Below are 12082 nucleotides of genomic sequence, written 5' to 3'. Positions count from 1 at the left end.
ATCTTTTTCTTCTCTATGGGGGCTGCCATTTCTTTTTTCATCTCTGTATGTGTCGATTAACGACACATACAGACATGGCAGACATGGAATACGGCAGATACAGCCCCATAGTGAATGCGAACGGGACCCGTTCCATTCACTATGCTGTACGCCGTCTGTGTGGGAACGGCGCATGCGCCGCTCCCACACAGTCCAAATGGAAGGTCTTCGGCCGAGCGATGTCCGGCGCCATTTTCTTGTGGACCAGAAGCCGCGGCCGGACAGTAAGATTACTACTTCGCGGCTTCCGGACAAGTGTTCTGATGCAAGCACTAGGAGTGGAGGGAGCAGACGGAGCGGACGGACCGGAGGGAGCGGCGGCGGCAGGAGCAGGTAAGTTATGTCTGTGTTTGTTCGTGTTTTGCTGTGTGATTAGCACTGTATGTAAGCCTACTACACTGTGTATTCGCTCAAAAAATGGCGGCACACAGCGTAGGAGGCTTGAACATTCAATCCCCTCTTTTCTCCTGGGACTAGCCAGGATAAAGGAGGGGGGATTGTTTGAGGACGCTAGAGCAAGTGTGATTTCTCAAATTTTGCAGCATAAAGCAATGTGGTTGCTTTACCACATGCCAATGCTGCAATTTTGGGAACTGCTCCCTCTAGTGACCAGCACAGGGAAATGTTATAAATTAGAATCTAATTTATAATATTTCCTGACTCGTGAAAAAATTAAAAAAAATAGAACAATGTTTAATCATTTATACACTAGCTGTTTAACTAAAAAAAAAAAAAAAAATTTCTAGCGACACATTCCCTTTAAGCGGGGCCTAAAAGGCTTCCATAGCCACCGGAAAGATGGCGCCGGCTCAGGAGATGAACCGGCGTTATCAGCGGTGGATGTCAACTGTATGTTACAGCTGACATCCACCTGTAATGGTAGGAAACGGAGCTAGCTCTGATTCCTGTCATTAACCCCTTAGATGCAGCTGTCTAAAGCGATTGCTGCATCTTTGTGGTTGTCAGCAAACCGGCAGCTCTGTCCTGCAATCGCATGGCTGCCAACTGCTACTATGGCAACAGGAGACCTAACGATGGCCTCCTGCTCTGCCATTATGGAAGCCAATTAGGCCCCGCCTGGAGGCGAAGCCTAATCAGCTTGATGTCAGTGAATGACTGACAGATCTAATACATTGCACTACATAGTTAGTACAATGTATAAGAAAAAAAATCTGACAGTTGGACCTTCAAGTCCCCTGCTAGCACTAAAGTAAAGTGTAAAGAAAAAGTGTCAAAAAAGTGAAAAAAAAATTGTAAAAAATACAATAAAAGTTTCAAGTAATAAAATAAAACACAATCGCCCTTTTTCCCTTCTCAAGTCCTTTATTATTGAAAAAAATAATAAATCATACATATTTGGTATCGCCGCGACCGTAACGGTCTAAACTATCAAAATATTATTATTTATTCCACGCAGTGAACGGCATAAAAAAGTAAAAAACAATGCCAGAATTTCTGTTTTTTGGTCACTTTGCCCTACAAAAATTAAAATAAAAAGTGATCAAAAAGTTGCATGTATCCAAAAATGGTGCCTATAAAAACTATAGCTCGTCTCGCAAAAAACAAGCCCTCATACAGCTTTTTAAAAAAGTTATTTTATTGTGCAAAAAGTTGCAAAACATAAAAAAGTGCTATAAATTAGGTAACGCCAGAATCGTACTGACCCGCAGAATAAAGTTAACATGTAATTTATAACGCATGGTGATTGCTGTATAAAAAAAAACGATGAAAAAACTATGCCAGAGTTGCTGTTTTTTGGTTACCTTGCCTCCGAAAAAATATAGGATAAAAAGTGATCAAAAAGTCACATGTACCCCAAAATGGTACCAATAATAACTACAGCTCATCCCGAAAAAAACAGCCCCCATACCACTACGTCTATGAAAAAATAAAATTAGTTAAGGCTCTAATAAGTCAGGAAATAAAAATATGCGCTTCTGCAGGTCCGAGGGGAACATTTCTTCTATTTTAAGAGACGATTTATCGTGACTCTAAAATTAGAGAACCAGGAAGGGTAGGGCCCAAACATATCTGCTGGAAGCGAGGGTGCCCGTATTATACCAGGACAACACTTTCCCAGCAAAATTCTCCAAACTGCAAAGGTGCGGAGTGTGGACCAAAAGGGGGATAAGTAAGGACATTTATCAGTGCGACACTGGCCTGTGCACAAAGGATTGCTTCACAGCGTAACACACATCTATGGATTATTTTATTGTTTTTTTTTTACCCCATTATTATACCCCCTGATGTACTCTGCCCAGCTTACATGTACCCCCACATTATAAACTAAAATACCAGTAAAACTCCAAACAAAACTACTACCAAGCTAAATTTACGCTTCAAAAGCCAAATGGCGCTCCCTCCTTTCTAAGCCCTACAGCGTGCCCAAACAGAAGTTTACTTCCACATATATGGCACCGCCATACCCGGGAGAACCCTTTAAACAATTTTTGGGGTGTGTGTCTCCAGTGGCATAAGCTGGGCACTACATATTTGCCACTGAATTGGCATATCTGGGGAAAAATGTTTACTTTGCACCATCTGCAGCGCATTCATTTATGGAAAAGACCTGTGGCGTGAAAATGCTCACTACACCTCTTACTAAATGCCTTGAGGGGTGTAGTTTCCAAAATGGGGTCACTTTTCAGGGCTTTCTTTTATTACTTCACATCAGAGCCTCTGCAATTGTGAACCAACACTTTGTAAGTCGCCAAATTAGGCCTCAATTTCGCATGGTACTCTTTCACTCCAGAGCCCTGTCGAATGTGCAGGCAAAAGATTAGTGCCCTATGTAGGGTGATTCTAAAACCTCGAAACACAGCATAATAATTAGAGAGCTGTCTTGTTATGGTGGCACAAGCTGGGCACCACATATTGGCATATCTATGGAGAAAAAAATCTAATTTTCACTCTGCAACATCGAGTGCACACTAAATTCTGCAAAACACCTGCGGGGTTAACATGCTCACTTTACCCCTAGGTGAATAACTTGAGGGGTGCAGTTTCCAAAATGGTGTCACTTCTGGGGGGTTTCCACTATTTTGGTCCCACAGGGGCTTTGCAAATGCTACATAGCGCCCAGAAACCAATCCAGCAAAATCTGCGCTCCAAAAGCCAAATGCTGCTCCTTCCCTTCTGAGCCCTGCCGTGTGCTCAAATAGCAGTTTATGACCATATATGGGGTATTTACGTACTCCAGAGAAGTTGCTTTACAAATGATGGGGTTCTTTTTTTCCTTTAGTTGTTGAGAAAATGAACAATTTTCAGCTAAATCTATGTCTTATTGAAGAAAAAGGATTGTTTTTATTTTCACTGCCCAATTCTAATAAAATCTATGGAACACCTGTGGGGTCAAAACGCTCACTACACCCCTAGATGAATTCCTCAAGGGGTGTAGTTTCCTAAATGGAGTTACTGTTTGGGGGGTTTTCACTGCTTTGGTCCCTCAGGGGCTTTGCAAATGCGACATGGCCTCCACAAACCATTCCTGCTAAATTTGAGCTCCAAAAACCAAATGGCGCTCCTTCTGTTCTAAGCCCTGCTGTGTGTCCAAACCGCCGTGTATGACCACCCGTGGGGTGTTGTTTTACTCGGGAGAAATTGCTTTACAAATGTTGTGGTGCTTTTTCTCCTTTGTCCTTGTGGAAATGAGAAAAAATTAGCTAAACCTACATATTCTTTGAAAGAATGTAGATTTTCATTTTCACGGCCAAATTCCAATAATTTCTGCAATAAACCTGTAGGGTCAAAATGCTCACTATACCCATAGATAACTTCCTTGAGCGGTGTAGTTTCCCAAATGGGGTCACTTTTGGGGGATTTCCACTGTTTTGGCCCCGCCCTTCAAACCTGACATGGCGCCTGAGTGGTGAAGTTTTTAAAATGGGGTGACTTATTAGGGGTTTCTAATATATAAGGCCCTAAAAGCCACTTCACAACTGAACTGGTCCCTGAAAAAATAGCCTTTTGAAATGTTCTTGAAAATGTGAAAAATTGCTGCTAAAGTTCTAAGCCTTGTAACGTCTTCAAAAAATAAAAGGATGTTCAAAAAATTACGCCAATGTAAAGTAGACATAAGGGGGATCTTAATTAGCAACAATTTTGTGTGGTATAATTGCCTTACTTACAAGCAGATACATTTAAATTTAGAAAAATTAAAATTTTTGCAATTTTTCACAAAATTTTGGTGTTTTTCACAATTAAATACTAAATGTACCGAGCAAATTTTAACAGTAACATAAAGTCCAATGTGTCACGAGAAATCAATCTCAGAATCGCTTGGCTAGGTAAAAGCATTCCGAAGTTATTACCACATAAAGTGAAACATGTCAGATTTGAAAAATTACATTCTGTCAGGAAGGTCAAAAGTGGCCAAAGCGGGAAGGGGTTAAAGAGGGCAAATACAGTCATAAATTTGTTGCAAAATATGTCAACATAGTAGTTTAGCTTTAACCTAAACATTGGCTAAAATGACGCTGCTTATGATAAATATATTGTTACTGTTCTATTACTGACTTCAATAGAAGCTGTAAAAATCTATATGTAGTAAGCTCCCTTTACATTATGGTTCTACAGAGTAACAAAAACCCCTTACAAGCATATATTGTTTTATTAACTAGTCGTGATTTTGGACCTACTGTATAAATATCAACGTAAAGGTAGATTTTACAGAAAAAGAAAGAAAAAGAAGTACAATGCACAGCAGCGTTTACAGTATTTCTATAATATACAGCCCAAATGAAATAGTCCATAGGACCCCCATGGACCCTGTCACTTGTCACAAAAGATATGACATAACAGTGTTGAGCATAACCAAATGGAATCTGAAAGTTAATAGTTATTATTTCCAGTATATTTGCATTTATCACTTATGTTCCCCAGAACATGACATAAAATACGTAATAACAAGTTCACAATACGGCTACCTTTCTGCATTATTATTCATGAAGCATGGAGTCACTATCAGTAACTATGACCTGGCCGTGATTTCATTCACTGCAGCAATTATCAGGCTGATCTCTATTGTCTCCGGCCTTATGGTTCATGCATTCTCTCCTGCTATGTTGTATTTGCATTTTGTTTCTAGAAAACTTTTGGATGGGCTTGGATGGAGTCAGATGCATTTAGGACCAGGAGGGTGCAGAGGGGACATATCAATTTGAATGGCTTTTAACAGCATTTACATTGCTATTGTACAGTAACTGTGTTCCTGAGCTGTGCGGTTATGTTTCCGACTCCCGGGAAGTTCTCTTTGCACCAGGGCGTGCCTTGAATCACATCAAAAGGCCCAAGTTCTACAAAAGAAAAAAAGAAACTTGAGTAGGCTTGATCTTACAAAGACGGGCAGAGAGAGAAGTGAAAAGCCTGGACAGCGTTGAATACTAAATGAGTCCAGTCAACCCCAGGAGTTCTTTAGCACATACATTTGTCTTATTGTGAGGGGGTGAAGTTAAATCCTGTCTTGACACAAACTGTTCACTGCCTTTGACATTGACACTGCATATGTACAAACATGGGCTTACCTCAATTCATGTACTGAAACTTGTACTCAAGTGTTATAGAAACAAGCTACGGTCTGATTTATTTTTATGTTAAAGAAAAATAACATTTCCAAAAATAAAACCTAATAATGAAAGTTATGTCAAGCCCTTGACAAGCAACTGTCGGCCCAGGGGTCAACAGAAGAACATTGCCTACAGACATGAAGGAGCTGATAATCGACCAACACTAAGAATGTTCTTGGGACATCTGCAAAAATTGTTCTAAATTCTTCTGAAGGGAAGTAAATGCTTTTATCCTAAAAAAAAAAAAGTTTTACATGAACAGAAGTGAGTGTTGCTAGAATGCAGCAATTTGTGGAGCTAAATTAGTATAATGGGGCAAAACATAATTGTGCCTAGTATGCCGTGAGTTCCGACAAAAGTATTATGTAGCATAGGCCGTTTCACATAAATTTGGCAAATTTGTCAAAGTATATCAATTTAAATGTTTATTTTGTAAAGTGTCGTAAATATGCCTTAACATCTTTGAATTCTGCTAGTTTTATTTAGACAAATGGGCCAAAAAAAAACACATTTTGATTTAACCAATTAAAAGGTAACTTAAAATTTAGACCCAAAAAATAAATGCCATAGCAATGGCCCAAGGATCTAATATTAGAGATTCTTTTTAGTAGCGACAGCATATAGTTTGGACTAAATTTGATCCAATCTGTATCTGCAATAATCTGTGGACTGGATTGCCCCAAAAAAATAGGCATCTTACTCCCATGTGGATTCAGTTTAAGAATTACTTATTTATTCATCATGGCAACATTTGTCCAGTTATAATAAATAATAATCTATAGGGGTGTGAGATCCAGGACACATCATTGCACGGGTTTCAGCCTGACTAGTGATGTGTTGTGGAGGTGGAACCAACACCCCCACTATCTTTATAACTGATAATTTATGAAAAAGTGGAATTGGTAACCCTAAAAACAACTTTAGATGTATCAACCCATCAGTCAAAAAAAACAAAAATCTCAAATCTGCCTTTGAGATTATTGGGTTTTAACGATTCAAACTCAAAAATCTTGCAAGATTCCGCATGTGACATTTGTGCAATGTAAACCCTTTTCTTCCAATCACATTTGACTGACTGAATCATTGCAAATGATAGTCCCTGATACGTTCCAAAATTCTTTTTATCAGGGACCTTGATGTCCTGCCTAAAATATAACCTCCTTGCTGTCACATGCCTATAGTTCTTAAATTCTTACAGAGCAATGATTGCCAGATGACTGTACCACCTGGGACTTTTTGATAAAACTAATGATGGCAATTCGAGCAAGTAACACATCTGAAAAAAAAACTTCTAGTGATAAGCAAAATGTCATAGTAGGTTTGGATGATGTTTTTGTTTATAGATGGGGTAATCGGTCTTGCTCTGATGCATATAAAAGATTGTCTTCAAGGTAGCACCGGTCCTTATGGCTACAAAGCAAATGCAAGTATCTTAAAATCGTGTGTTGAATGGAGACATATGTTTTGATTCATTGTTCATATTTTTTGCTTGTTCCCTAGTACCATTCTGTCCTTTGATTTCTATAAAAAAAAAAAAAATTCTGTCTGAACTAGTCAGAATAATTTCTGGATATTTTTTCTTCTAGAAACTGGGCTGTCAAAAATTAAGGCGTCCTTCTCAATTTATTCTCCAGTGTACAATTCCATTTACGTTTTCTATACGTACTAAAAGGGACGTTTAGAAGCCACCAAGGTATATGTTTGCCAAGGAGTCGAGAAAATTGTAATTATTTTTCCTTATTCTGAAATTAATTAAAAAAAATACATTTTTAACTCTAATACTGATCTGTCCCATATTAAAAGGAAGTCATCGATACACTGCTGCCAGAGCACCAGGCCCTCTCACAGCCTTGGTAGAATGGAAATTTTTTCCAAACGGACCATACATAAATTGGCATACCTGAGTGCGAACCTTGTGCATATAGAGGTGCTAATCCGCTGGCAACAAAATTGGGTTCAAAAGCAAAATACATTGTGTGGTGCTAAAAACTAGACTCCTACCAGTTACATTTCTTCCTATTCCTACTTCATAGGCGATATGAAGCAGGAATAGGAAGAAATGTAACTGGTAGGAGTCTAGTTTTTATCACCACACAATGTATTTTGCTTTTGAACCTGTTGTTCCAAAATAAACTGTACTTCTTTTACCCCTTGCTGATGATTAATACAAGTGTAAAGGGAACTGACATCCAAAGTTCTCAATATCCAATTTTAGGATAAGATAAGCAGGGGTGCTTTTAAGATATGGCTGTCATACAGCTGAAATTGGCTCCACTCTCTTAAAGGGCCAGAGATTTTGACACTAAGGCACACGGTTCTACTTGCTTATTTCATAAATGTGTCCAATTGTTTCTTTGTAGGTGGAAATTTATCACTAGTGTCATAGGATGCAAGAATTCAGGGCAAAAATCCTGAAAATTGCACCAAATTTGTGTTGCAGGTGCATAATAAATTTGATGCAACTTGCTAAGCATTTTAGACACTTTTCCTTCCTCTACTTTATTGCTGGTGTACATAAATTTGAAGCCTTTTACCACCTCTTAGCCATACCCCCATCTCTCAACGTTTTCAAAACTATTAAGTAGGCCTTAAAGGTGTCAAAAACACATAATAAAATAGTGAATTTTCCCCATGAGATCATATATAAAAAAAATATTTTTAAGAAATCTCCCTGCCATACAACATATGTCTAATTGTACTGTCTACAAATGTTGCATTTGAGACCACTTATCACTGCTATTATACTCATTATGACAGATATTTTATGCGTATGCCACACACAAATTGACACTTCCCTACGACTTTTCAGACTTAAAGAGGTTTTCCAGTTTTATGCAAACAAAGCTGGAAGCAGATCTGTCATAATATGCTGCCCTAGGTGAGGGCTTGACATTACAGGGATGGCTTAATTCTCCTATTAGCCAAAACATCACAAAATTATTGTGCAATTTGGCAAATAGGACCAGTCAAAGAATACATTCATGAGGAGAGCACTTCCCAAGCCTCTCTCTTTCCTCTTTCTTTCTCGGCGGTTTTTGATTGGTTGCTGTGTATGCAGATACACAGCAGCCAGCCGTCAATCACTGTGAGGGGGCAGGAAGTGGTGGTGGTGCCCTCTCCTCATGAATACACCAGACTTATAACTATACTTACCTTGGGCAGCACATTGACAGGTCGCTGTATAATGAAAAATTATACTACTTTCTAATTTGTGTTTAGATCTTTAAGATATTTATTTGCTGCCAGTGGATAAAAACATTAGTTTTACGTTCAGAGGCAGCAACCCTATGGTTACGCAGTCAAGGGACCCGGCATCGCTTCCCTGACCGCTTCATTACTTAACCTCTTCCCGACCCATGACGTGACGGCACATCATGGAGGGGGGGTGATGTATGGAGCGGGCTCACGAGCTGAGCCCGCTCCATACACTGCAGGTGTCAGCTGTGTTTTACTGCGGAAATGCTGCTCTAACGGCCAGGAACAGCAATTTCGCTGTTCCTGGCCGTTTAAGAGTGTTGTGCCATAAAACATATGTATCCCCTATCCGTGGATAGGGATACATGTGTGATTGCTAGGGGTCCAACCCCCAGCGATAAGGAGAACGGGTAACGAAAGTCACCAAGAGCACTGCATGAGGAGCTTTGACTGTCCCGCAGCTCCATAGAGATAAATGGGATTCTTCTGCGCATGCGCGAGCGGCTCTCCATTGATTTCTATGGAGCTGCGGAAAAAATAAACCGGACCCAAAACCCGGAAGTTCAGGCTTCTCATGTAGCGCTTTGGGGGACTTTCGGTCCTCTGTTTTACTTATCGCTGGGGGGGTCCCAGCGATCCCACATGTAGTCCCTATCCTCTGGATAGGGGATACATGTGTTTTATGGCAAACCCCTTTTACTAGTAAAATGCCGCAGTCAATATCGACCGCGGCATTTGTAGGGGTTTTTCTATGAAGGATATTTATGACATATCCACAGGATATGTTATAAATGTCAGATAGATGCGGGACCCACACCTATCTCTAGAACCGGGCCCCCTAATCCCCGTTCTAGCTTTCTGTGCTCTCCCGGCCACTTGTGTAATGAATCGGGATAGGAAGACGGACAGGTGAGCCCTAATCTACCCGCAACTCAGTCCCTGCCTACTTGCACGGCCCGTCCTAAGTGACGGCGTACAACTGGGCGACGGTCCCTACGCTCAGTAAGTGCAAGACAGACAACACCAGACAAGGGCACACAGAAGCAAGGGGGGGTAGGGGAAGTTGCCCACGAAAACACTGTGAGCAACAGGCAGTGGTGAACGAGTAGAATCAAACCAGGTGAGTAGGTAGTAGCAAATAAGAGCAGGAGAATAGTCAGGCAAGTCAGGGTCAATAAGTAACAGCGGAATTGGCAGGGTCCATACGAAGTTCGTTAGGAGTGAGGATTTGACCCAAAAATTGTATCTCCTGCACCCCAAACACACATTTTTCGGTTTTTGCAAAGAGTTTGTTTTTCCGAAGGGCCTGGAGCACCTTTCTGACATGCTCAATGTGGGAGGACCAGTCCTTGGAAAACACAAGTATATCATCAAGGTACACTACAAGAAAGACCCCCAGATAGTCTCTTAAAATCTCATTTATGAAATTCTGGAAGACCGCGGGAGCATTACACAACCCAAAGGGCATGACGAGATATTCAAAATGATTTTCCGGTGTATTAAATGCAGTCTTCCACTCATCCCCCTCTCTTATCTGGATAAGGTTATAAGCCCCCTGAAGATCGAACTTAGAGAACCATTGGGCCCCCTGAACCAGATTGAAGAGATCAGGAATCAAAGGAAGGGGATATTGGTTCCTTACAGTGATCTTATTTAAATTTCGGTAATCGATGCACAGCCTAAGACCACCATCCTTCTTCCCCACGAAGAAGAAGCCAGCACCTACCGGAGAAGTAGAGGGGCGAATGTAACCCTTGGCCAGGCTTTCCTGGATATAACCTCTCATGGCTTCACGTTCAGGACAAGAGAGATTAAATATCCTTCCTTTAGGGAGCCTTGCTCCTGGTACCAAATCTATTGCGCAATCGTATTCTCTATGAGGAGGTAACTCTTCCGAGGCCCTTTTAGAAAAGACATCAGCGAAGTCCTGAATAAACTCAGGTAGACTGATCACCTCCTCAACGAGAGAAAACAAATTAATATAAAAACATGACGTCATGCATTCATTACCTCATTTAGTAAGATCACCAGTATTCCAGTCAAAAGTGGGATTATGCGTCTGCAACCAAGGGAGGCCTAAAATCAAATCGGACGATAACCCCTGCATCACTAACACAGAACACTGCTCCAAATGAATGGAGCCAACAATGAGTTCAAAAACAGGGGTATGCTGCATAAAATAACCATTGGCAAGCGGTGTGGAGTCTATACCCACTACCGGGACAGATTTAGGCAAATCAATTAGTGGCATAGCTAGAGACATAGCAAATTCCACAGACATAATATTAGCAGCAGACCCTGAATCCACGAAGGCACTCCCGGTGGCTGACCTACCATCAAAAGAAACCTGAAAGGGAAGCAAGATTTTATTAGGCTTCATGTTTACGGGAAATACCTGTGCGCCCAAGCGACCTCCCCGATGGTCACTTAGGCGGGATTCACACGACCGGGTCGGGTCCGAGCCCGAGTGCCGGCCGGTAAAATCGGCCATTCTGCCCGGCCGGTTTGCATAAAGTTATGCATCCGTGCCGGGCCGGGCAGATCCGGACAGTGACATCAGCGGCAGCTCCTGAAGGGGAATCCCCATGTGTTCGGGGATTCCGCTTCAGGAGTTTCCCCTGATGTCACTGCCCAGATATGGACAGAGACATCAAGCGCTCTGTCCAGGAGCGGAATCCCCGAACACACGGGGATTCCGCTCCTTCAAGGAGCTAAAGTGCGGCTAGCACATAGCAGAGCGGGGAGATACCTCCCTGCTCTGCTATAGTGGCGTCGCTGCAGTAGTAGCAGCCGCAGCAGCTGCTGCTACTAGCGGCGCCATCTAAGGTGTCGCCGAGCCAGGGTGCTTTTAACAAGCAGGGGAAGGGAGCCAGCGCAGCGCTCCCTCCACCTGCTGTACACCCCGGCCCTGCAACACAGTGTGCAGCGATGCCATTCGTCAGAATGGCATCAACTCCTCCTCCTCACATGCACTCTGCGCTGTGAGGAGGAGGAGATAGAGCGCAAGCCACGGGAAACCCGGCCATCACTCGGAACACATTCCGGTGATGGCCGTGTAATACCCGGCCCCATAGACTTCTATGGGAGCCGGGCGGCCGGGTGCCCGGGCAAAGATAGAGCATGTCCTATTTTTTGACGGCCGGATTTTCCGGCCGTCAAAAAATCGGTCGTGTGAATAGCCCCATTAGGGGTCTATCATTCCTAATGCAGCCGGGTGCCGGCCGATTTATGAACGGCCGGCACCCGGACGGGAAACCCTGCCGTGTGAATGAGGCCTTAGGCGC

The sequence above is a fragment of the Rhinoderma darwinii genome, chromosome 1, assembly GCF_050947455.1.
Source record: "Rhinoderma darwinii isolate aRhiDar2 chromosome 1, aRhiDar2.hap1, whole genome shotgun sequence".
Lineage (NCBI taxonomy): Eukaryota > Metazoa > Chordata > Amphibia > Anura > Rhinodermatidae > Rhinoderma > Rhinoderma darwinii.
Note: the sequence above shows the minus strand (reverse complement) of the source record.